Raw genomic sequence first — 24,682 nt, forward strand, 5'->3', positions numbered from 1 at the left:
AGAACCTCAATATGACATTAGTTTTCTACTGAAACACGTGAAATAGAAAGGGTTCAATCACGCCAAAGGTTAAGCATCTGAATTAAATCAGATGTTGGGAGTGGACCTCGAAACACAGCTCTGTTTTTCTGAAAGAATCAGCAAGAATTTGGCTTTGGGTCAGCCTAAATTGGAAGGAAAAGAAAAGAATAAACAGGAAATCTAGGTCTACAGCCCTGTTCTGTACCCTCTGATGTCATCTTCACTGACCCCAAGAGCTTTTTGCTGGATCGACAATAAAGAGTGGTCCAACAGTAACATCAGCCTCTTGCTCCTTTGAGGAGCCACCTAGGTAGATATTGGGTTTGAAAGGGTTAATGACTATTCATATGGAATTTGAAGTTTTCTTTTGTGCTTATCTCCAGGGTATCTTCCTCATTAGGAAACTAATCTGGATTTCCCAGGGCTGTGAGGATTACTTACGTTTCTGCAGATGGAAAAAAAAGAGACACAGATTGATTTGACCAAGGTCACATAGAAAAGTAGTTTGTGAGAAGAGATCAGAATCAGAGTCTTGATCCATCTCTTATCACTGTATCATCCTCATTAACCCTGAACCATCAAAATCTACCATTTCTGCCTAGAGATAGGGCATCCCTGATTGTCCAAGATAGCAGACTTCAGTGAAAGAAAAGGCATCTTACCAAGTTCCAGGCCTCTTCTGCCAACCTTAACTCATCTAGCGTGAATTGGGGCATGTCCTGGCTGGGCCTTGGCGATATGAAGGCTGAAGTGGCATCACATCATCCAGCAAGCAGCTAAAACACAAGAGTCGGGGGCAGTGAGATTCCTGAAAATGGGTAGCACTCAGCTACAGCAGTAAATATACTCCAGAAATGGTCCCACAACTCTTACCCATGGAAGTCAACAATGGCATAGTGGGAAGAGGAATCCTTGTTGGGGCTCAGGATAGCTACACAGCTATCCACAAAGAACCTCTGAGCTATGTCATTACCAGTACCAACTTCAGCTTGGATGATTGTGTATGATATCTCCCAGCTGGCATCCATTGGAGGGTCTCTCAGCACTCCAGTCATTTGCAAGGCAGAGCAAGCTTATCGTAACAGTGTCAAAGGTACCTGGTGCTTTACAGAGCTTCTGCAGCCCAGCTTACATTTCACAAGGGTAGAAGTCTGTGCTGCAAACATATCCACTGTCTTGCACCTTAGGTATGAGTCAGAATGAGAAACATGGATCTGACCGTTGTGGGGGAGGCTACTCTCTAGCATGTGCAGCTCTGGCCCAGTGCTAATAGAAGTGGTGGGGTATTACCAGCTATCCAAGATGAGCAGTAGACCACTAACAGGACTAAATATCAGATTGAGGGAAGTTTGCATCTACCATTCCTCAGGTGCAAGGAGAAACCCAGTCTTTCTTCTGCAGATAGGGTAGAGCTGAAAGGAACCCATGTCAGCCTGAGAAACATTCTGCTTACACTGTTCTTCCAGGGAAAAAGCACTACAGTGGTTAATATGGATTCAGTCACCATTATGGGGGAGGTCTAAGAGGCAGCTCAGGTCCTCTCCCCAACTCACAGGGGATAGTGGCACTCAAGAGGAATCACAGCTGCATTGGTCTTAGAATATGAAGGTTGCTGGCAGGGGTGAGATTGTAGAACAGGCTTACACTGTAGACTAGGGAGTCCAGAGTCATCTGGAGAGAGTAAAATATTTGGAAGGTTATCATCAAGTCAATCAACTGGAGTGAGCAGGAGCACAGATGCTTCCCCCCGCACCCACTCCATCCAAGCAGCACAAGAAACATCCAAAGCTTAGTTCTGCCACTCGTCTAGCTGTAGTGGTTGGCAAGCACCTTTACTATCTGGAATGGAACCACATGCTTTCACTCAAGCTGGCAATAGAGATAGCAGTGTTAGGACCAGCTACTTACTATCAGGATAGCTGAAGTCCAAACTCTCTGGCCACAGGTTTGATTTCCCAGCACTGCCCAGCACAAAGACTGCTTATCCCTGAGTTGGCTCATCCTTTGAGGGAGATTTGAGTTTATTAGACCAAAACTGGCCACTGCCATTCACTGAATTGAATAAGACCAGAATGTAGCAAGATGGTTTGCCTTAACAAGTTTCTTTCAGTCCTGTCTCCAACTCACTAGCACTGCCAGCAGTGCCATGTCCATTTGTCTTCCACGAGACTTCCAGATCTTAAACTAAGTCCAGTCACCACAACTCTTGTATCCCTTATAGGGCTGCAAGCACTACAAACAAGACCTGCATCATTGCTTTTGGAAGGAGACTGGCTGTCCTAGTTATAAAAGCCAAGTGTCACCATGTGTAACAGCTTGGGTTCATTTTGATAGCTAGCAAGAAGTGCATCTACAACTGAGCTTGCACATTGCATTGTTTGAAGAGTTACTTTATCATAGAAAAGAGATGAGCACACATTGGCCTGGCCTCCATATTTTCTAACACTCTTTTGAGCCAACAGGATTAGAAACCAGACTGATGGAATAGGTCCATGATGGACCAGGTCCACAAGGACCAGCTTGAGGTTGAAAATGGGAAAATCATCACAGGAGGCACAGAGATAGCGTAAAAATGGCATTTACGTATCTTAAGGACCTTGTTACACCTTAAGGTCCTTGTGCTATGAGTTGCACAAATATTGATCACTGTTGGTGTTAACTTTGGTTTGGGGCAGTCACACCCTTTGTCTAGAAACCTTCTCTGGCTGTCCCCCACCTACACAGCCGTGACTTGCCACTAAAGTCCTGGTGAGCAGGGGCTGGACTAGGAAGTAAAGCTGGGAGTTGCCACTACAGGGCTCATGAGCCAGGACAGGCTTCTATCCCTGATCTACCAGCAGGGGTGTGAGAGATCCTAGGATGCCGGAGGATTTCAGCTTGGACAGCACATCTGTGGAGAGTGGCCACATCTGCATGGAACAGGATCTGGGTGGTGTGGATCAGATATAATCCTGTCCTGGTGCAGTGTAACTTTGAGCTGCATAACGAGTGCTTAAAACCACTTTAAGGTGTTAGTGTACAAACAATCCAGGGGTTAAGAGCTTCAGGACCCACCCAAAATTACTGTGTAACAAGCCCCTAAGTGACAATAGGATCTAAGTAGACCCTGAAGGCAAGATTTTCTTCAACTGTGTCCACAATTAAGGACTGGGGTCAAACTGCAATTAGGTGGAGACCCACAACAGCAGGGTACATAAAAAGGCAAAGCAATTTTGTCAAGGATTAGATGTTTCATAGGAATATGTTGATGAACAAAATTGGATGGAAGAAGGGAGCTTTGTTTTGAGTTTGTTTTCTATACATTGAAGTTATACAGCAAGACATTTCTGGTTACATTAAATATTTTGTTACAGTGTCAAAACAGAGTGAATCAACAGCCCGGAACAGGAATGTTTTGATGGTTCTGAAGGAAGGTTTCTGGAACATATTCCCTGGGAAACTTTTTGGTTTCTCATTACAATTCAGAACAAAAACTTGATGTTTCTGAATTTCCCATGGAAGTTAAATTCTGGTTCCATTCGCCTCTGGTGGTACTTTCCCATGCGCCACCCATCCACCACCAGCAAGCCAAAACATTTTGGTGATGAATAGACATCATCCTGACCAGTGCTTAACAGGTTGAATGGTATCAAAATAGCATCTAATGAGCATCAAAGTAGCTGCTAAGATTTAGTGTCACACCCAGGAGTCCTGCACTGGTATGTGCAAGAGTTCCTGCCCAGGGATCAAGAGTGTACTATTCCTGAGCGGTTGTAACTCTTCCCAAGGGTAAGCAGACCAAAAACTCAGCAGAGTCCTTGGGATCTAGTATCCAGCTGCCTTTCTGAACTTGTTCACCACTGGCCTGGTAAGCCATTAAAATAAATAGCAAAAAGATCAAACAGCAGCAAGACAAAAATGGCAGCTCAAAGGGGTGCTGGTACAACAGATGGCACCTGTATCCAAGTTTTCTTAGACCTTAACTTTCTAGCTATTGTGCTTCCATACAGATATATCAACGGAAAGGCCAAATTTAGAACTTCTGCTTGAAGGTCTGGTGCCGCACATATATAGGCAATAGTCTGAAACGCTCTTGATGCTGACTGAGTGTAATATCATCTTGGAGAGTTATTTATCTCCTCCTTCTGGTATACGAGGGAAGGACAAGCTCTATAAGACTTCAGGCCTATATATCACTTGTGATTTGAGATTTGTATTTGTGTTTTGGTATTAGAGTTACATTTTTAGCCACATCATGCAGTTTGATATCCCAACTGGATGGTTTTAACTTAAACAAATGACTTCCAGCCAGGACAGTTTGCCTCATCACAAAATGAGGGCTCAGGCCTGATGTTTGCTTTCCACAATGATTCATAAGAATAAGACTGTTTGCCGAGAGCAAATAAGAAGCATTGCAAACAGAGTGCACTGCTGTTAACAGGTTGCTAAATTGTTTGCAAATATTTTCTCATTATTTAATCAGTCCTAATCAAAGCCAGATCTTGGATAGTTCAAGGAGGCACAATATTCATGGAGCTCTGGTCTCCATGCTAGTAAACACAGATAGACTGTGTCCATTGGGGGCATCTTACCTGCAAAGAGCTTTGACACTCCTGGAGCGCCATTGCAAAGGTCATAATGTTCTCCACAGCATTAATAGCGGTGTGCTTACAGGCACCTGGGCCCAGGCTCAGATCAACAGCTTTGAGCAGACAGATCAAACATCCCAAACAGATCCCTGTGTACAGTTATTACCATCTGAGCCTCCTGACACTGCATGGTGACAGGTTGTAGCAAAGACGGAGCCCTGAGCTGGGAAGTATCAACCCAAGCTCAGGGACAGCACTGGGTATGAAAGGACATGCTGGAGTGTCTCTGAAGGGGGTCAGCTCTGGATGGGGGTCTCCAGATGGCTGAGTTACTCCTAGAGAAATCCCAGAGGTTGTAGCAGGTCCCTTCACTGAGCACCCAGCACAGGAGACCCAAACCCAAGCAGCCTGAGGGCCTCATCCTGCCTGACTTGAACAAACCCAGCACAGGGAGAAATGTCTGCTTAGGAATCCTTTGTACTCTGCTGCTGCAGCCAATCATGCTTGCGCTAAGTAATTAACATCTCTTCCCTAGACTGGAGGTAGCTGGCGACCAAAAAACCCATTGCCCAGACTCTAGGGCAGGGAAAAAATTAATAGGAATCAGGACTACCTGGGAGTTGGTTCTTGTTTATATGGGAAAGGTCCTGGAGAATTTCAATGAACTGATGGTTTAATCTCTAATTTAAATTGCGTCTTGCAAGGATTTGGTACATTACATCACATGAGCTAGGACATCCATTGCTTTAACAACTCTGCCTTCCCCTGTGGATAACGTGCATAAGGCATGGGTATAATTATAGTATCTTATTGGGCTTTTACTGCTTGCGTTTCTTGCTGGGTGCCTTTTGGGGAAGCCTGTGAATTTTAAAGTGGCTCACATTGTGAACGTACCAGGGGCATGCAAGGCTGAGCTGAGATGCACTGGTGGGACTTGGGGGGATTAGAACAGCAGGTTGGGATGAAGAGGGGAAAGCTCAGGACCAGAATCCTGAGGGCAACTGTGAGTCATCAGGGGGTTCATTAACAGGCAGTCAAGGGCCAGGACTAGAAGAGCCATGGGAGCTGCAGTCTCCTGTCTTCCCACTTTCCATCCCAGCAATTATATTGTCTTCTATAGGATAATCCTGCAGACAGCTGTCAAGCCCTCCCTCCTTGTGGTGAGTTGGCTCACAGGTGGGTCCTTCCTACTTGGACCATGGCGTGAGCAGGGGATGGAGTACTCTGCCACTGCTTTCCAGTCAGGTGCCTCCAGGTGGTCATTCCAGGGTCTGCTGTTTCTCATTCTTTCCCGTAGCAGTTGAAGTATTTAGCATGGTGTTAGGCTTGGATAGGTTCCCCCACTCCCAGACCTGGTAGTTTTTAGAGTTGCATGATCCATTTGAATCAGGAAGGAAGAGAAAGTTGCTTGGGGCAGGGCCTGTCCACCTTGCCAAGATGCTAGTTGAGTATCATCTACGTTAATTTGCTGTAGTAACTAGAAGCCTGTTAATGAGCAGGGCCCCATTGTGAAGCGCTGGGCTTCTGGGTTTCTCCAGCTGTCACCTTCTGATGCACACCTTTGCCCCTGCTACCTCCTCTCCCTTCCTCTGGCTGGCTGCTCTTGGGGCTTTTGCTTTTATTAAAGACCATCTGGCAAGACAATAGAAAAATGGGAGCTGGAAGCGACTCTGTAACCTGGATGGTAATAAAGGTCTGAAATGCAATTTCAGGAGCTTGTTCGTGCAGGGTGGAGGTGTCTCCAGACACTGAGCTGGCAATAAAACTACATTGGACGAGTGGTCTGGGGTCAGGCCAGGCCACCCCAAAGCAGGCTCCCTCCAATCTTTATTCCAGCAAGCTGTAGGGTATAATGAGATTTGCAGGCTGGGGGGGATCATTAGTCTTGCTAATGGAATTAAGGTAGCAGCAGTATAAAGCGACCTGCCAGCAGCTGCCTCCTCTCTTTGTGTATTGTAGGGCTGCATGGAGCCAGACACAGACTCCCTGCAGCCTATGTTCTGACAAATGAAGAGTGAGATCCAATTCCAGGAAGGAGGGTTCCTGTTCTAGGGAAGGACCTATTATTCCCAGGAGGAAGGATGTGCTTCCTAGATTCACAGATGTTTTGCTGAGCTGGGCTTATCCATTACTACTTATCCCAAAATTGGCAGGACACTCCTAAACCTCACTGCCTGTGCCCCACTTTTTCTAAACCAACCATGCAGAACAACACTCATCCTCATGAGGTTGCATTAAGGACAAACAGGTGGCAAGAAGTAGAACCAGAAATGCTTTTGGATTTGCCACCTCTGGATGGCACAGGCTGGAGTAGACAGAGCAGGCAAACGTGAGAGTGAGGGGGAATGCAGAGCCTTATGCCATTCTGCACTGCCTCCATATAGGCAGTGCCACAGAAGGGTGACTTCATTGGAAGGATGTTTGGCTCAGTGGAGGGCAATAAAAGGGAGCTGAGGTCTATTGAACTGACCATGATGCTGGAAGTTAAGGGAGGGAGATTCTACGTCTAGCTCGCCTGCTGAGCATAACTGTGACTGGATTATCCATAACCCCATGTGCCTCAGTGTCCCCATCTGAGAATAATGACACTAACTAACCTTTATAAAGAGTTTAGAAATCCAGTGTGGCAGGGTCCCCAGAGCTGTGAGTATGAATGAATTACCTCAAAAGAGGAAAGCAAAAAGCCCCCATGCACCAATGCTCCCAGTGCATATCAATGCTAATCTGCAATTCCAGCCATGTGGACTTCCTTCAGCTTCCCCAATATATCTCCCTCCTAGATAACCTCACATTCAGTCCTGTGCCTCACAGCTCTGCCAGTGCCCCTCTCATCCTGGTTAAGGTAAGATCTATTATTCCACAATGCACCAGGACTCTTCCATGGAAACAACCCCCATAAGCACACAGATAAGACTGTAGGCTCAGTGGTTCTCCACCTTTTTAGGCATCCCTTGGGAATTGTCTGCTCTAAGCTTCCATTTATTTTTTTGACTACAGAAAAATAATAGAGCAATTCTTTGGATCTGAAGAACTCTGGAGGTGCACCTACACGTGCGCTATACTTCAGAGTAAACTAATTAGCTCCACAGTAGTGTCACAGTCTACATGTGCGATGGTATTAGAGTGCAGTAAATTAATTAACTCTGCCATTAGATAGTGCTGTCAGGGACAGTACTATCTTACAGTGGAGTAATTTACTGCACTGTGGATGCTGACTGTGGGTGTAAATCATGCCTGGTCACCCAGGAGCAGTTTCCTCCGGCTCATACAGTGCCAGAGTTTATTGTGTCACATTAATTGCATGTATACATGCACCCAGGAAGACCACAACAAGAAAGAATGTTTTTGGCACTGTGGATTCCTATTTGAAATCTCTGGGTTTATCTCATGTAGGTGTTTGCACACCTAACAGTGCTCATATACCCTTAAAAGGATCTCATGACATCCCGGGGAGCTATGGTGCCATGGTTGAAAGTCACTGCTATAGCTCATCAAAATCTGGCCGTGAATAAAAATTCACTAACCCATGGCATTGGATGCCAGACCCAAGGAGTCTGGGCACTTCTAAGATTGATGCAGAAAAGGAACATAATTCTCTCCATTACTGCTGAATAGAGGGGACTGGTACATAACAATTGGTACCCAGCTCACTCCTAAGCTCCCCACTAGCCTACAGAAAGACAGATCATAGCCTAGCAGGAGAAGAGATCCACTTTCGCTCACTAGCCCCCAACCTCTAGTCCCCAGTCCTTACCATAGGAGATATAAAGAAAGCACTTCACAAGTGGAAAGGACTATTCCTTCATTGCTATTAAATGCAGATTATGATGATGAATAATGCAAAGAGAAAGCTGGGAAACGGTGAATGGGTTTTGCTACTTATTGACCACAAGCTGCTAATGCACTGAAATGAGATTCAAAATAAACCAACAAATTCATGTTCTTCAGTCCTGCCAGGAACTAGCAGCATTTGTACCCAGGAACTTCCCATCATCCTTTTTTCCATCATCCTTAGCCTTCCTTTGTGGAGAATTTGGCCAGAATTCTCAAAAGTTTAGTACCTGGAATTGGCCAGATTTTCAAAAAAGACCTGTTAGGCCTGGAGCCTTTTTAAAAGTCTGCAAAAAAGTGGCCCCAGTAAGGGACTGGATCTTAGTGAAAAAGGTGCCCTTATTTCAGCACCTCAGTGGAAGCTGAGCATTTCTGAAAATCTGGTTCTGCTCAGGGCACATGGAGGCCTTAAAAATCCAGCCCTGGGGATTAAGTGGAACATGAGCCATGCCTAGGCGGTGAGTTGACCCTCTGCACAGTGGCAGGGGGGATTTGTGCAGTCTGAAAGAACAGAAACAGATTTTGTCGCTTGCCCAGGAGGAGGTCTCCATCACTGAAACACCTGCAGAAGCTTGGGCAAGGTACTTGGGGATAGGCAGGAAGACCTTATTACTGGTATCAATGGCCACATACCACTGAAAATCCCCTTACTGGCAGTTGGAAAGGAGAGGTTCTGTCTGGTTGGGCACATGTAAGCAGTAATGGGTGGGTAGGACGTGCTTGAGAGTGGCCATCTTCAGGACCACTAGGGGACCTATTTGGACACACCCTCTGGGGTTCAAATTCCCCTCTGCACAATGAAATGATAGCAGTGCCATACCTCACAGAGGATTATGAGGCTGAGCATACCAATGACTGCAAGGTGCTCAGATACTACCATCCCTCTGGCAGTTAACTCTATAAGCACTTGCACACATACAGCTAGCCTAGGGGCACTTGGCAGGATCTGTAGGGAGATCCAAGTGGCATTTTCAAGCATGGAAAAGGGCACCATAGCCAAATCTCCCCAAGAAGCCTAGATCTTAACTGAAGAATCCATTTGACTCCTGGCCTCTACCTGTTGGTTAATATGTCCCTATTTAATTTCATGGTATTAGCTCTGGGTAATTGTATATCAGTAATGAAGGCATCATAACTTAGTTATTTGCATAACAAGCAGAGGTACATAAGTTGATCTTTGTATAATAGCTTCTGATAAGTGAATGGCAGGCATAATCAAGAGATTAATTGGCCTTTGTGCGTCAATTATGTTAATTGGCACAGCTGTTTGTGTGTACAGTAGAATGAAAAATGGATCTACATCACTGGATTGTTTAAGAGGTTGGGGGGTCCAGAGAAAACATTTGCCTGAGTGGCACAGAATATGCATACAATACCGTGGTCATGTTTTCCTATCTACAAAAAGTAAACGGCTGCTTTCAGCCTGAATGGAATTCATTTTAGATCAAGTCCTCCCATAGTTTTTGTGCAGACACAGCTATTTTGGTCATGGATATGATTTTTTTTCTCAATATAGTTTTATCAGCACAACCTGTAGTATAGATACAGTTTTATTGGCATAGGAGTGCCTTATATTGGATATAGCTTATTTCTCTTTATAATGGGAGTATAAGCTATACAGACATAAGCATTTTTATACATGACTGAGTTCACAATAGGGAAGAGTACCATTGTAGCCATACCCGTTAATCAAAGGTATAACAGGTATGTAGCTAAATACATCACCATTACTGTTAGCAGATTGTGATTGGATTGGGAAATTTGAAAAAGTTACTCAATACAACAATCTCCAAGGCAAGTGGAAGTATATAGAGCTGGGTCTCAAAAAGTACAAAGACCAAAAGCACTGAGAAGTCCTAACTAGTAACCAATGCATGTAGGATGAAAGGTTTCCCTGGCAAATGGAAGATGTAGTTGAAAAGCCTTTACTCTATTGCCCCATCCTGCAAGGTGCTGAGTGCTGTGAGTATCTCTGAACTTCAGTGGGCATTAAAGGTGCCCAGCATCCCAAAGGAGTGGCCCTTCACCTAGTAAGGAAGGTGTCCATTGACGAGTAAGCTTTCTTCAGAGGGAGAGAACCAACCACATAGGAAGTCGTCTTTTTGTTGCAATTAATGTGACTGACTGAAAACATGGACAGTATAGATCAGATAATGGTGCAGCAAGAAAATAAAGATGCCAATGAGCTTCTTACACTCAGGTAAGTTCTTCCAGTCATGGTACCGTGTGCAAATGGGCAGTACATTCTTATACCATGCAACAGGTGTGTAGCTCACCGACATGACGGTTGGTTAAATAATTCCTCACCCCATGAACCTAATGTTACAGATATTTTTCAAATCAGCCTACATTGAGAGGACATCCATCCCTTTTTTTTTTCTGGTCAAGGGAGTATTGATCCAGGAAGTCACCCCTGCCAAGAGAGGAGAAGTAATGCGAAGTTCCCATCAACCTCTTTAGCATGGAATGAGTTGGGAGTGACCAGGTCCCCAGCCAGCATAAACTGGCACAGCTCCACTGATACGAGTGCAGCTATACTGAGTTACAGCAGCAGACAGCCTCACCCCAGATGTTCGTATGATATAAAGTTGTTTGACAACAGGCCCTCATTGGCAACCCTGCTGGGAACCTAGAGACAGAGAGAGCCCAGAGGTCAAACTAACCTAGCACCTCTGGGAATGTCCCTTCAAGGTCAGAGTGGGTATTCATTAAGGAGGAACAATGAGTTGGGAGGGGGAATAGGCATGGATGCTACCCAGACTACCTCTGATCCAAAAACATAAAGGCCTTTGCTTCCAGGGTCATCAAGCCAACACTTTTTATCGTGATGTACAACAGCACTGTAACAGGGCGGTTTGTCCACTTAAGAAGGGACAGCCAACCCTGTTGGGAGTGTCCTGCCAGGAGCTTTAAAAAACCCCCAGAAGAGCAAGAAAGCAAGCTTGCACTCTAGCTAGTAGGGCTGTGTGAAGCTTCAGTCCCTGATTATATTTAGTGGAGATTTGGCCTGATTTGATGGCCGAATCTCCAAATTTGAACTGAATCATAATTTCATAGTAGCTAGGGTCAAGAGGGACCTGAACAGATCATCTAGCCTGACCCCCTGCCACAGGCAGGAATGAATGCTGGGTTCACAAGACCCCAGACAGGTGATTGTCCAACCTCCTCTTGAATTTGCCCAAGGTAGGGGCGAGGACCACTTCCCTGGGAAGTTGGTTCCAGATTTTGGCCACCCTAACTGTAAAATATTGCCTTCTGATCTCTAACTTAAATCTATTCTCCATCAGCTTATTACCGTTTTTCCTTGTCACCCCAGGTGGTGCTGGGGAGAAAAGGGCTCTGCCTATTTGCTGTTGATCTCCCCTGATGAGCTTGTAGGCAGCCACCAGGTCCCCCCTCAGCCTCCTCTTGCTGAGGCTGAACAGGTTCAGGTCCCTCAGTTCCCCCTCATAGGGCCTGTCCTGCTGCCCTCTCACCAAGCGGGTGGCCCTCCTCTGAACCCTCTCCAGGCTGGCCACATCCCTTTTGGAGTGCGGCGCCCAGTACTGGACGCAGTACTCCAACTGCGGCCTGACCAAAGTCGCATAGAGGGGGAGTATCACCTCTCTGGACCAGCTTGAGATGCACCTTTGGATGCATGACAAGGTATGGCTGGCCTTGCTGGCTGCGGTCTGGCATTGGCGGTTCATGTTCATCTTGGAGTCAATAATGACTCCAAGATCCCTTTCCGCCTCTGTGCTTTCAAGAAGGGAACTCCCCAGCCTGTATGTATGCTGTGGATTCCTTCTCCCAAGGTGCAGCACCCTGCATTTGTCGATGTTGAACCCCATCCTATTCTCATCTGCCCACTTTTGTAGTCTGTCTAAATCTAGTCGCAGCCTCTCTTTCCCTTCAAGTGTGTCCACCTCGCCCCACATCTTAGTGTCATCAGCAAATTTGAACAGCGTGCTTTCCACCCCCTCGTCCAAGTCGCTGATGAAGATATTAAACAGTGTGGGCCCGAGGACCGAGCCCTGGGGTACCCCACTGCTCACATCTCGCCAGGTTGAGTACAACCCATCCACCACCACTCTCTGGGTGTGCCCCATCAGCCAATTTTTTACACATCCAACTGTGCAGGCATCAATGCCACAGTCTCTTAATTTATTAATGAGGATTGGGTAAGAGACCGTGTCAAAGGCCTTCTTAAAGTCTAGAAAGACTATGTCCATGGCGACACCATCATCCAAGGATTTAGTTACTTGGTCATAAAAGGCAATCTGGTTGGTCAAGCAAGACCTGCCTTTGATGAACCCATGCTGATTGCCCCTGAGCATGATCTCCCCTGCAGGCCCCCCACAGATGTGCTCCTTGATGATTCTCTCCAAGATCTTCCTGAGCACCGAGGTGAGGCTTACAGGCCTATAGTTACTTGGGTCCTCCCTCCTCCCTTTCTTGAAAATTAGGACCACATTAGCCAGTTTCCAATCCCCCGGCACCTGGCCAGATGACCATGAATACTCATACAGCTGGGCCAAGGGCTCCGCAATGACCCCTGTCAGCTCCCTCAACACCTTTGGGTGGAGGGCATCTGGACCTGCAGATTTAAAAATGTCTAGCCTTTCCAGAAGATCCCTAACTACATCTGCACTCACTGAAGGCCTGACGGAGCTATCCCCAAGATTGTCCCTACCTCTGGTAGGTGGGGTATCCCAGTCCCTGTTCAAGAAAACAGAGGCAAAGAAACTGTTCAAAATATCAGCTTTCTTGTCTGGTGTAGCCACAAGGTTATCGTTTGCATCTTGCAGGGGCCCTCATTGCCCGGTGCCCTCTTCTTGCTTCCAATGTACTTGAAAAAGGTCTTTTTGTTCTCCTTAATCCTGGACGCTAGCCTGAGTATCGTCTCTGCCTTGGCCTTCTTGATAGCCCTCCTACACTCCTGGGCCGAGGAGGAGTACTGCTCCTTGGTGATAGCTCCTCCCTTCCACTGGTTGTACGCCCCCCTTTTAGTCCTCAGGCATTCCTGAATACCCTTGTTGAGCCAAGGGGGTTTCTGAGCACTCTTACCCCCCTTGCTTCTCTCAGGGACCATTATCCTTTGGGCCTGGAGGATCGTCCCCTTAAGGTACGACCATCCCTCGTGGACTCCCATCTCCTCTACCTTCTGGGCCCTCAGTGCCTCCCCTACTAGTCTCCTAAGCTCATTGAAGTTGGCCCTTCTGAAGTCAAGGGCTTTAGCCTTGGTGTGAGCCCTAGACGCCCTGCATTGGATAGTGAAATCCAGCAGGTGATGATCGCTATTGCCCAGGTAGTCAAGGACCTGCAATTCCCTCACCAGGTCATCCCTCGTGGCCAGGACCAGGTCCAGCAAGGCGTTACCCCTAGTGGGGCTGTGTACTTCCTGGATAAGGTGAAGGTCCTGTAACACAGCCAGGGACTTACGCGAGCGGTCAGACCTGGCTGTCTGCTCCTCCCAGCAAATGTCTGGGTAGTTTAGGTCACCCATGACAATAACATCCCTTGACCTAACCGCCTCCATAAGCTGACTGGAGAAGTCCTGGTCCAACTCTTCCCCCTGGTTGGGGACCCTTTAATCTCTCCTAATCAAATCAGAGAGATTCAGAGAGATTCAGAGATTTGGACATAGACATAGCCTTAACTGTTTTTTCTACAAACCTCTAAGTACCAGGCAGCTCGTAATAGCTGCGATGCTGGGCGCATGGACTGCCCACAGGAGCACAACGGGGCCCTCCACATGCTTGGTGGCAAATCCAGAAGTGAACCTGAAGTACTCCCCCAGCTCGGCGAATCAAATCAGTGTCCCTGATTTTAGCCGAATTCAAATAGAATAGGGCCCGCTTCACACATCCCTACTAGCTAGCTGTGAGGAGAAACCAGAGCAAAAAGTGCCTCTTCTTCTAATGTCTGGAGAGGACAGGTTTGTTTTGTTGGAGACTGAGGCTTGTGTTGGGGCAAATAAAGCTACCTGAAGGCAGTGGTAGATTAAGACTCATTGTGGCCCTGGGCCTCACCCCTCCCCGACCCGCGCCCTGCCATGCAGCCGCAGGCTCCATCCCCAGCCAGCGCAGTGGGAGCAGCAGCCAGACAGGATGTGCTGCCCCCAGGCCCAGGGCAGGAGCTGTGGCCACCCCCACCCATAGGTCCGCACTGGAGCTGTCACCAGGGGTGCAGAGCCGCTGCCCACTGGGTGTGTGCAGCACCAACTGAGCTCCAGGGGCAGCCCCCTTGCCCCACTGCAGCTCAGTCTGACTGCAGCAGTGCCCAGCAAATGCACAAGATCATGACTGGGCTGGGCCAGGACCTGGCCGCACTGGGGCTGCCCTGCTGCTGGCAGGTCCCAACCACGCTCCACACCCATTTCACTTCCTGCTGCTGGCAGCTCTGGCTGCTCCCAGTACCTGGCAGCCTTGGCCCGTCACATCATGTACGCCCGGCCTGGCCCAGCCGCTGGTTTTGTCCACGCCAAGGCAGGCGCCCCTGGGCCCGGGCATTAATCTGCCTTTGCCTGAAGGACTAATAGCATAGCTACCTGGCCTGAGGAAAGCAGAACAAAATTAAGCACCCAGCAAACACTTAGTCCATGCTACGAAGTTTTGCCAGAATAACCGTGATGGCTAGGGATATAATTCACCCCCTCTCCGACATAGGCCTGCCAGTAAAGCTCTCTGTCTGGATGTGGCTATGACAAGAGAAGAGGACTTCTAGTTTCTGTTGTATGGGAAACTACTTTAGATATACCCATAACAAACCTCCTCCTGCTGCCTTGCATCACCTCTCCACCACTGGGCTTTGCCACCGTTATGCCGGCACAGCTGTGCCAGAGATGGCTCTGTCACACAGCCAAGCCTTTAGCATGAGACAGCCCCTTCCCAGAGGTATTGCAGTCTAATGATGAGGGACAGTAACTTTCTGGAGGTGATAGAAGAGCGAGGAAGAGAATGCACAGCCCTTCAATGTTAGTCTAGTTTCCAGTACACTCACCACGCTGCCTTTCCAGGTAGCCTTAATTGTCAGCACTTGCACTACCCCATTTCATACCATTCGACTCAACTACACTTTCTGCAGAAGCAGAACCTCCTCTTAAGAAGGAAAAAAGGCATCAAACAAAACAACAGCAAGGGCTTTTTATTTGCTGCGTCTCATTTCCTCCTCCGAGCAAGGCACACCTTGATAACCCTCTGGGCCCCATTATTCATAATAAATGTACAGCAGAAGAGCATCTTATGAATGCTGATCAGTCTACTGCTTTGCTGCCTCAGCTACAGAGAGCACTGTAACCTTACCTGGGATGAATAAGGCTCACACCAGGCAGCATTTGGAGAAAGAAGGCAGCAAGGAAGAACAGGGTGCAAAGAGCATATGCCAGCTTGCAGGCATTTCCAAGTGCATAACCCCTGCAGCAGCACATATCCCCAGCCCAGGAGACAAAGATGGCTGTATGTGAAATCCCATAGGCCTTTCCTTGCTGCACTGTCCCAGACATTATCCATCTCTATGATCTCATCATGCCCAGTCAGCCTTCAGTGATATGTGAATAACTCCACACAAAGACCATCCTCCTCTGAATAGCCTTGCAGTCCCAGAGTTGCTCTGTAACATTTTTAGTAACGATGAATAAGTTATGCAACATGAAAAACCTTTTTTGGCAGTACAGAGGTTCTTTGTTCATTCAGAGGGGATATTGTAGATACAAGCCCCAACACATTATGCATGTCAGCTTCATGCCACCCAGCCTGCTTGGGAGAGCTGTGCCAGGGGGTAAGAACTGTGCTGTGTTAAAGATCCCATGGATCACATTCAGTTGCACTGCTCAAGCCTGCAACAGAAGTAGACTACAAAGCTGCGTGCACTGGAGTAGCCCACGCCATGGGTAACTGGTGTCTCCTGAGACTGGGGAGGCACAAGGCAGCGTTGGTGGCGGGGTGGCAAGCGGCAACCACCCGCAGAAACCAGTGGCAGCAGCAGCCAATCTCGGGGTGGGGGGAGGCATGTGCCCCCATACCAGTCGCCTAGAGCCCATTCTTTCTAGTGGTTAGCGAGTGCAATAGAATGAGATGTGTGAAACGGTGACGTGCTAGGACCTACTGCAAAACTTCATCATTAATGGAGGGAGAGTGGCCCTAGCGGACTGGTTACCAATTCCTCCAGACCCATTATTAATGCGTTTAACAATGTTTGGAAAACACTGATGAAGGCACAAAAGCAATAGGTGCCAGAAGCCAGGAATTCATATCTCATCTCTACCAACTGCTGTTTACATTTCAGTGTACTCTGTAACTCTAATTACCAAGCCAAGCCTTATTCCCCAGTGCTTAGAAAGCTGATAATTGCCAGTCCAGTCCATGTTAATAACTGGGAAAAAGCACAAGTCCATTTTTTGCAAAATGGGTCTAGACTCTAGAATTCAACTCTCTGCTAAGACAGCTAAAGGGCTTAACTATTTTGTCAAATTCTTTTTCAGAACGAACATCCCAAAAATAGATACTTGACGATCCTGCCTGTAACTAATGCTTTAATCTCTGGATATTATCTTGCTACTGCTAGGAGTAGAAACCAGGAAATTTGATCTCCCATCTTTCCGGCAGCCACGTAGCAAACAGGAGGGACTTACCAGTAGAAAATGTGTCAGTCCTCCTCCAGGTCCTGTTCCATGTTGCTTCTCTAGCTCAGTGCCCAAGGGCATGTGAGAACTAGCACTGAAGCCCTGATAATGATCCATATGGAGAGGGCCCTTATGATACTGCAATTAGATTTTTTGCCTTAAAAGCCCAATTGCTGCATTTACCCAGGTACCCTTCCTGGCTATATATGGAGAAAAAATATTACAAAATACTAACTAGGGCTCAACAAGCAGCAAAACCCAGGTGTTCTACTTTTTGATCCCATATCACCCACTTTGCTTGCTCCTTCCATGCTTCACAGTTGAAATGCAATAAATATGATCCTGTAGACAATAAGCTATGGTATCTATGAAGAGATGGGGTTGAAAGGTTCCTGGATGGAAATGCTGCTAATTCCTTCTGAGGCTGAAGAGTATGAATTTGTTAGGGGCAGAGGGGGGTGTTTATTCTCATTTAGGTGCATTAGCAGCTGTGATCAATAAGCAGCAAAACCCATTCACCGTTTCCCAGCTCTCTCATTGTTGCTAATGCAGGATTCATCACTGTAATCTGCATTTAATAGCTATAAAGGCATAGTCCTTTCCATTTGTGAAGTGCTCTCATTATGTACGTCCTCTGTTAATGAATGGAGGCATGGGGGGGGGGGGGGGGAAGGGGGCGTCTATTCTCTCCTTCCCAGCTATGATCTATCTGTTTCTGGGCTTGTGGGAACTGCAGAGTGAGCTGTGCAGTAGCTGCTATGTACTGACCTCCTCTATCGGGCACTGGTGGGAACACTCATGGGGCCTCATGGTGCCAATGGTAGAAGAACTCAGCCTCCTTGCATCTGGCACCTCTTTGTAGCTAGTTCCTAATAATACCCCTCAGTCTTCTCAGTAATGTCCAGAGATACAGGATGTTTCTGTGGAAGCCACAATTTATCTAGCCTGTAGCACCTTTGCTTGGACATTCGTCTGACCTGAGCACCCCTGGGCATGCACTTCTCACTGCACTTTTCCAACATACCACAGCACCTCTGCATTGAAATCATAAGGATCTCACAGGATATAGTCTGGGGACAAGCACTGATATCTTTTGTTCCCTCACTATGTCAAGAGAAGGGAGTTCTGTTTAGTACCATGCCTTATAGAGGCCTTCCCTAGCTAGGACATGCCAAATATCTCTGTTGGTTTGGAGGGACCTCCAGGCATTAGCGGTCCCTCAAGAGGAAATGCAAAGTTCATCATCCAAGTTGTCTTCCTCTTCCCCACTCTCTCTGCTATTGTTGGCATCTAGGTCCTTCGGCCAGTGTTAACAGTGAGGCTGAATTAATCCCTGAACTTACTGGGAAAAAAAGATCTGTTATCACAGCCATGTTTCTTGAACCAATGGCGGAAGTGGCATGTGTCTACTGTCTACTAAACTTGTTTTACCACCTTGGTCACAGTGTCTAACCTGTTGTTTTTGAGACACCTAAAACCCCAGCGTGAAGGCAATGGTATCAAGAAGATGTGCATTTGCTAAAAAGTTCTCCAAGCCCTTTGACTTTTACACTGAAACATTTGGATCCAGCCTGTTGCTAAAGGGAGATGAAAGGGATTGTGGGGTGAAATAAAACTCATAGGCTGGATCCAGGCATGCAGGAACATGCAGTTGGTGGTGCCACAAACCTCTTCGCAGCACCACAAATCGCACATGTTACACATTAAACTGTGTACAGCACTACTAATTTGCAGCACTGGGGAAAAATATGCTACCGGGATTTCCCTGTAGCAAAAAAAAACAAATCCTGAAGACCCAGCAGCTGGCTGGAACAGTGTACCTTGAGACAGGGGAGCAGCCAGCCCAGGGCTGACTGCTCCCCTGTCTCAAGGCACTCTGCACCCCAGCCAGCCAGGAAGCAGTTGGCCGGGGCACAGGGTGCCTCAGCTTGGGGGCTCTGCAGTACACAGAGACAGGAGAGCAGGTAGCCCTGGTCTGCCTGCTCTCCCAACTCCGTGTGCTGTTCCCCAGCTGGCTGGGGCACAGGGAGCCTCAGCACAGCAGCTGCATTGCCAGCTAACCCCGCACTGAGGCACCCTGTGCCCCAGCCAGCCCCCCCTGCAGCACATGGAGCAGCAGGACAACGTGTCCTGCTGCAAAGTGCAAAGGCAGGGCGTGCACTGTGGCACAAAGTAGCGGCACAAATTTGTGCCATTACTATTTGTGCTGCTTCAAATGTACACCCCTGCTCATATGGATGTGGCCGTAGCATTCTGGCCCCTACAGAGGACCAGGCTGGGTTGTATGCAGGGCACTCTGAAGGGAGAGAGAGTCCCTCATTCTCTCCTGAAATATATGGAACCTAGTCCTTCTCTGATCACATCACAAAGGACCCCTCTGCTCCCCAAAAGTTTTCCCTTTTTCCCCCAGTAACAGCTCTATTTTGAACTGGGAACATGCTAAACCTCTGTGTCCTTCCCTGCTGTAGCTGATCAGCTGTTGTCCTTCTGGAAGGGAGGGATGGGAGGAGAAACTGGCTCTGATTGTTCCAACTCCTATCTCCCCAGACAGTGTTAGCCCAAGACAGAGTACTACAGAAATGCAGCTGGATCTGCTTGAGCCTTGGGAAATAATTAAAAGTTTGGTTCTGGGGTCTGGATCTTTTCATAGTAATAGTTTGACCCTTTGGCAGCTATCGTTGGGCAATGGGCACACTGATGTAATATGGTTCTCACTGGGTACAGGTTTCAGACTGAGTCTTTCCATCGGTGGTTGAAAGACAGGTGCTATGAAGTTCTGGGATCTCCTCAGGTCAAACAATCTCAATGCAGTCTAAAATATGTGTCATCTACAAACTTTGCCCCCTCACTGCTGATTCCTATATCCAGAAAAGTAAAAAATATATGGGGGAAAAAAACTAGACCTATTATCACAACACTGTAGAATCATAGAAAAACAGGGCTGGAAGGGACATTAGGAGATCATCTAATCCAACCCCCTATTCAAGGCAGGATTACCCCTGTCTGAATAATTCCAGAAAGTGCTTGTCTGATCTGTTCTTAAAAACTTCCAAAATACGGAGACTCCACAATCTCTCTAGGTGATCTGTTCCAGTGCTTAATCATCTTTATAGAACCTCAAGACACCATGCTGCTTGCCATGAGAAAACTGACCATTTATTTAATCTCTTTGCTTCCTGGACCTTAATTTTTAATCCAGAATATTACCTTGTCTATGACACCATAACTACTTGGCTTCTTTAGTACCCTTTCTGATGGACTTCATAAAATTCTTTCTGAAGCTCTAAATAAACTTTGCAACCAGTTCTCCTTTATCAATGTCTTCCCTGACATGTTAAAAAAACCCTAAAACCATAGTGAAATAGTAATTTTCCTTTGCAGAAACAAATCTTATGGGAGAGATTTTCCAAGCCAGGCACAAGGACTACCTTCAAAAGCCAAATCAAAGAATACCTACAAATCACACACAAATAGAGCTCATGTTCTCTGTTGTATATGGTGAAGACATATACAAATTTGGCTGCATCTGGCCTCAGTGTCCCCATCCGAGAGTAATGACACTGACCTGCCCTATCTAAGGACAGATTTTCAAGTTGAAGGACCTCTCTTTCCATCTCCCAGAATACATGCACAAGGAAAATAACCCACAAGCTCGCATAGCCCAAGCCAGTACCATTTGAACAGCGCGACTTCAGAACCTGAGAGAGGTGGCTCATGAAAAGAATGTGTTCCATTTTGCCTAGATTTTTTTTTCTTGAGATAATTAATAGGCATCACAGGGCATGTCTACACATGCTTTAAAGCACTTTAGTTAATGCGTGTTAAATTTAGTACCTCCATTGTGAGGTATTAGGAAAATGTGTATTAGCCTGTTTTAATGTGCATTGACTAAAGAACACAAGGTGTCTGTACACAAGCACGGAGGCTGCTCCAATGCACTGTAATTACAGCATGTCATAGCAGACTTGATTAATCGAGTCCACTGGAGTGTGGTAATTACTGCACTCCAGCCAGCCGCCGCATCTCATGTATCAGTGTCCCTGCACTTCAAAATGGTGGCGGGGGCACTTTATCTAAAGCTTGTTCAATGCAGGGATGTTGATACACAAGATGCTCCAGGCACTTTAATTAGCACAGTTCTTGGAGCCACTCTAATTAAAGTGCCCCTGCACCCCTTCCCCCCCTCCCCCGAAACACATAAAAACACCCATGGTTTTTAAGTGATGCTTAATGCTCATTAGCCTATTTTAATGCACATTAGCTAAATAGCACATTTTTTTAGTGATGCTTCAATACACATTAAAATAGGTTAATGCTCATTAAAGCACATGTGTAGACACTCCCACATTCTTAATTATTTCACCTGGTGTTCACTGAAAGTGATACACACATCAGGCACCAACAACCAACTGCTAAGTAGCCAGACTCTATACAACATGTGAAGGGCTTATCTATTCGGTCAAAGACATCATTTAAAAAATGGAAGAGCAACATAAAACCCACAACTGCTGCATAGCTCTGTCTGGATTTTCATACATCCAAGCCCCTGTAGAGAATAAACCTCCAAATCAATGCAAGAATGATTCCTAATAAAGTAGTAGTAACTTTTAATCGTTTTAGATTATTGCAAATTGGCCTCTGCTGAATTTTGCAAGGTATTTACAATTACTTTTATGCATATGGCTCCCGACAGATAATAGCTCGCTGGGCTTTGTTGTTGTGGTTTTGTTTTGTTTTCTGTCAGCTGTTTTATCAAATGAAATGTTCAAGCTAATTCAGGAAATATCTTTGATCTCTCCCAAAAAGTGACAGGCAGAGAAAGCTTCAAAAAGAATACTTCCTTTTTGTCTTTCTCCATTTTTATCACCTCTAGGAGCAATCACAAATTCTAGAATGCAACTTTAACATTTTTATTTAGCTGTACTTTTCTATATGTCATGTGTTGTATATTAGAAATGTCTATTTAAATGTTAATGGTTCTGCTTTATGTCTTGCAGAGACTGTTTGGGAGGAGTTTTTTGTCCAGTCTTTGGGTGGTGCTACCCCGTAGCATAACAATGGGTGGGTGAGCATGGCATAAGCCCTGGGCACTGCCTAAGGTGGGGGGTGCCAGAATGGAGCTAGGGGGTGCCTCATCCTCCCATCCCTTGGTCTGTCCTGCCTCCCTGCACCTTCCTGGGAGCACTTCCAGCTCCAGCAGTGGGGAGGGAAAAGCAATAGTGGAAGCACATAGTAGAGGAGCAGCGGACAGAGGTGGGTTTTTTGCAGCTCAACACGTCAGCACCAAAAAAACAGATGATATCTCCCCTCTCCCAGCAGTGAATTTCTGGCCTCTGCTCCTGCCCAGGATGCAGCACTGATCAGTTATGCCTCTGGTACTACCATAGACTCTATATTTCAGAACTGCTTAGACAGAAAGGGCATTCCCAAGTAGTCGGACTATCCTTTTCTAAAGGATATGAAAATTTTCTTCAAGGATTTCATAGAGCAATAATGCATAGTTCCTGGCTTATCAAGACCACAAAAGCTAGGCCAAGAGCCTTTTACAATCTCATCTCTTTCCATACCTCTCTTTGTAGAATTAAAAAAAAAGTTTTAAACCACAAGGAGAATTATAGACACATTCTTATTAAAATTATTTTCTGTTATAAGCACATTAAAGGCTTCACTTAAATTTAAAGAAAACACATTTAGTTGGGAAATCTTTTCATTACTTGTAATCTCTTGTTTCCACAGGTGAAAACCTTTGTTTGGTTCTCAAGTACTGAGGCTAGAATATATTCCCTTCCAATAGTCATTTGCGAATGTCTTCTATCTAAATACAAGCACCTAATATAATAACTACCTGATGCCATTAATATGTCAATAGTGAGGTGTTTTATGTACAAGTATGAATCAAAAGGCTTTACTGTGGCTGGTTATTAATATGAGAAACCACTTGAGAATGAAATATTTTTATTCATTAGGGAATTTGTTTGTTACCTGGCAATGCTTAAGTTATGCTTTTTATTTAACTCAGAGACAGGGAAGATTTCTCCAAGGACTGCTAAAAAGAAATAGTGCAGCTTTCCAGGCCAGCTCTGCTTCTGCAATATGATGATATCACTGAGACTTCAGCATCATCAGTGAAATACTGTTGGTAAAAGCATTCTCAAGAGTAAATGCCATTGCCATTTACAGTACTAACAACTAATCCTGCTAACAGGTTGTTCCTGGAAGGAAGACCTGAGCTGACCTTTGGTGAACAGAGAGAAACAGTGGAGTTTACGTTAAATATAAGATACTTAGTATTCAATCATTTTCCTGTCCCAAGACCACATCTTCAAGTAAATGGGTGCATTTATAGGAAACATTGCTTTTTCATCTGAGTCACTCTTTAAAAGCCTTTTTAAAAACCCTCTTTAAAAAGGTTTGTTTTAAATAACTGACTTGTTTCTTCATTTTTATAGAATTTAGTTAAGACCTCTGCTGATATGTAAACTATCCAGGATCCTGAAGCCCATAAGTGAAATCTCCTTACCCATCTGCAAACCGTTTCATTATCTATAATACATACAAAGGAGACTCACTGCTACCATGGGAAGTAATTTTGCTTGATTTTAACTGAGAGAAGAGTGTCCCCAGCAGAAAGACCATCAGAAGAGACTGTGACTGAAGTAGCCCTTTTCACTGATTGCTTGAGTTTAATTTTTCTCCATTTTCCTTTCTGTATTACATATTCAGAGTTAACATGCATAAGTATTTTGCTAGCCTACACTTGTGGGGTCCCCTAGGCACAATAAATCTATGTATAACAAAAACAGTGGGGATCAAGTCCCAGGACTGATATTAAGAGAAGCAGTTATTAAGATTTGGTCCATTTTTTGTTTCTCCAGACTTATTCTCTTTTAGAATAACACCCCTTGATGCTTGGCACTTTAAACCACCTTTTCTTTCTCCACCACCACAAGGACACCCTGAGGTAATGAGCAGGCCTCTTTTCATTCTTGATCAAAAGCATCTGGGTATCAGGCCTCAAGATGTTCTTTCTGAGTCTGCAGGGCCTTTTGATGTTTGAAAGCAGGCTTGCCATAAACCAACTGCTTAAACAGCTTTTTGCCTTCCCTGAAGTTTCCCCTCTAAAGGGTTAATCATCAACCACTCACTCACTCCTTCAAGCTGCCATTCACTCAGAACCTGCCATTTAACAAGCAGCCTTTAGTGACACTTTTGATTTCAGATCCAATTTGTTCAAATCAACCCCCGGCACCGGTTCTCAGGGAAAGTTACAAGCAGGAGAAATGGGAACTCATACAACAAGGGGCTAGATTCTCCTTTCCCATATGTTCGCTGCGTACCAGGGTCACTCCACTGGTTTCAGGAGAGCAAGTGCACTTACATCAGGGAATGAGAGGAGAATCCAGCCCTAAGCTGTTTCTTGGTTCTACCTTCCCAAAGAAAAATATATTTTCAGTGGCCTAGAAATCAAAAGCAGTTCAGCCAATCTGCTTCAAGCTTTCTAGGTAAACTCTACTCTGGCTTGAGAAATGCACAACAAATTTCAAGCCCCAAACAACTGTGGGTTCATTTGGTGGAAAGGAAAAAAAAATTAGGAATTGATCCTGCTTTTACTGTAGTCAACAGCAATTGGCTGCAAGAGAAACTAGGACTAGTCACAACC

General features: G+C 45.9%; 1 pseudogene; it reads right to left on the reverse strand.

Annotated features, from left to right (window-relative positions):
- Positions 1-626: 626 nt before the first annotated feature.
- On the reverse strand, positions 627-10,702 carry LOC102565938 (zona pellucida sperm-binding protein 3-like; annotated as a pseudogene).
- Between the last annotated feature and the right edge of the window lie 13,980 nt (positions 10,703-24,682).

The sequence above is a fragment of the Alligator mississippiensis genome, chromosome 11 (assembly GCF_030867095.1).
Source record: "Alligator mississippiensis isolate rAllMis1 chromosome 11, rAllMis1, whole genome shotgun sequence".
NCBI lineage: Eukaryota > Metazoa > Chordata > Crocodylia > Alligatoridae > Alligator > Alligator mississippiensis.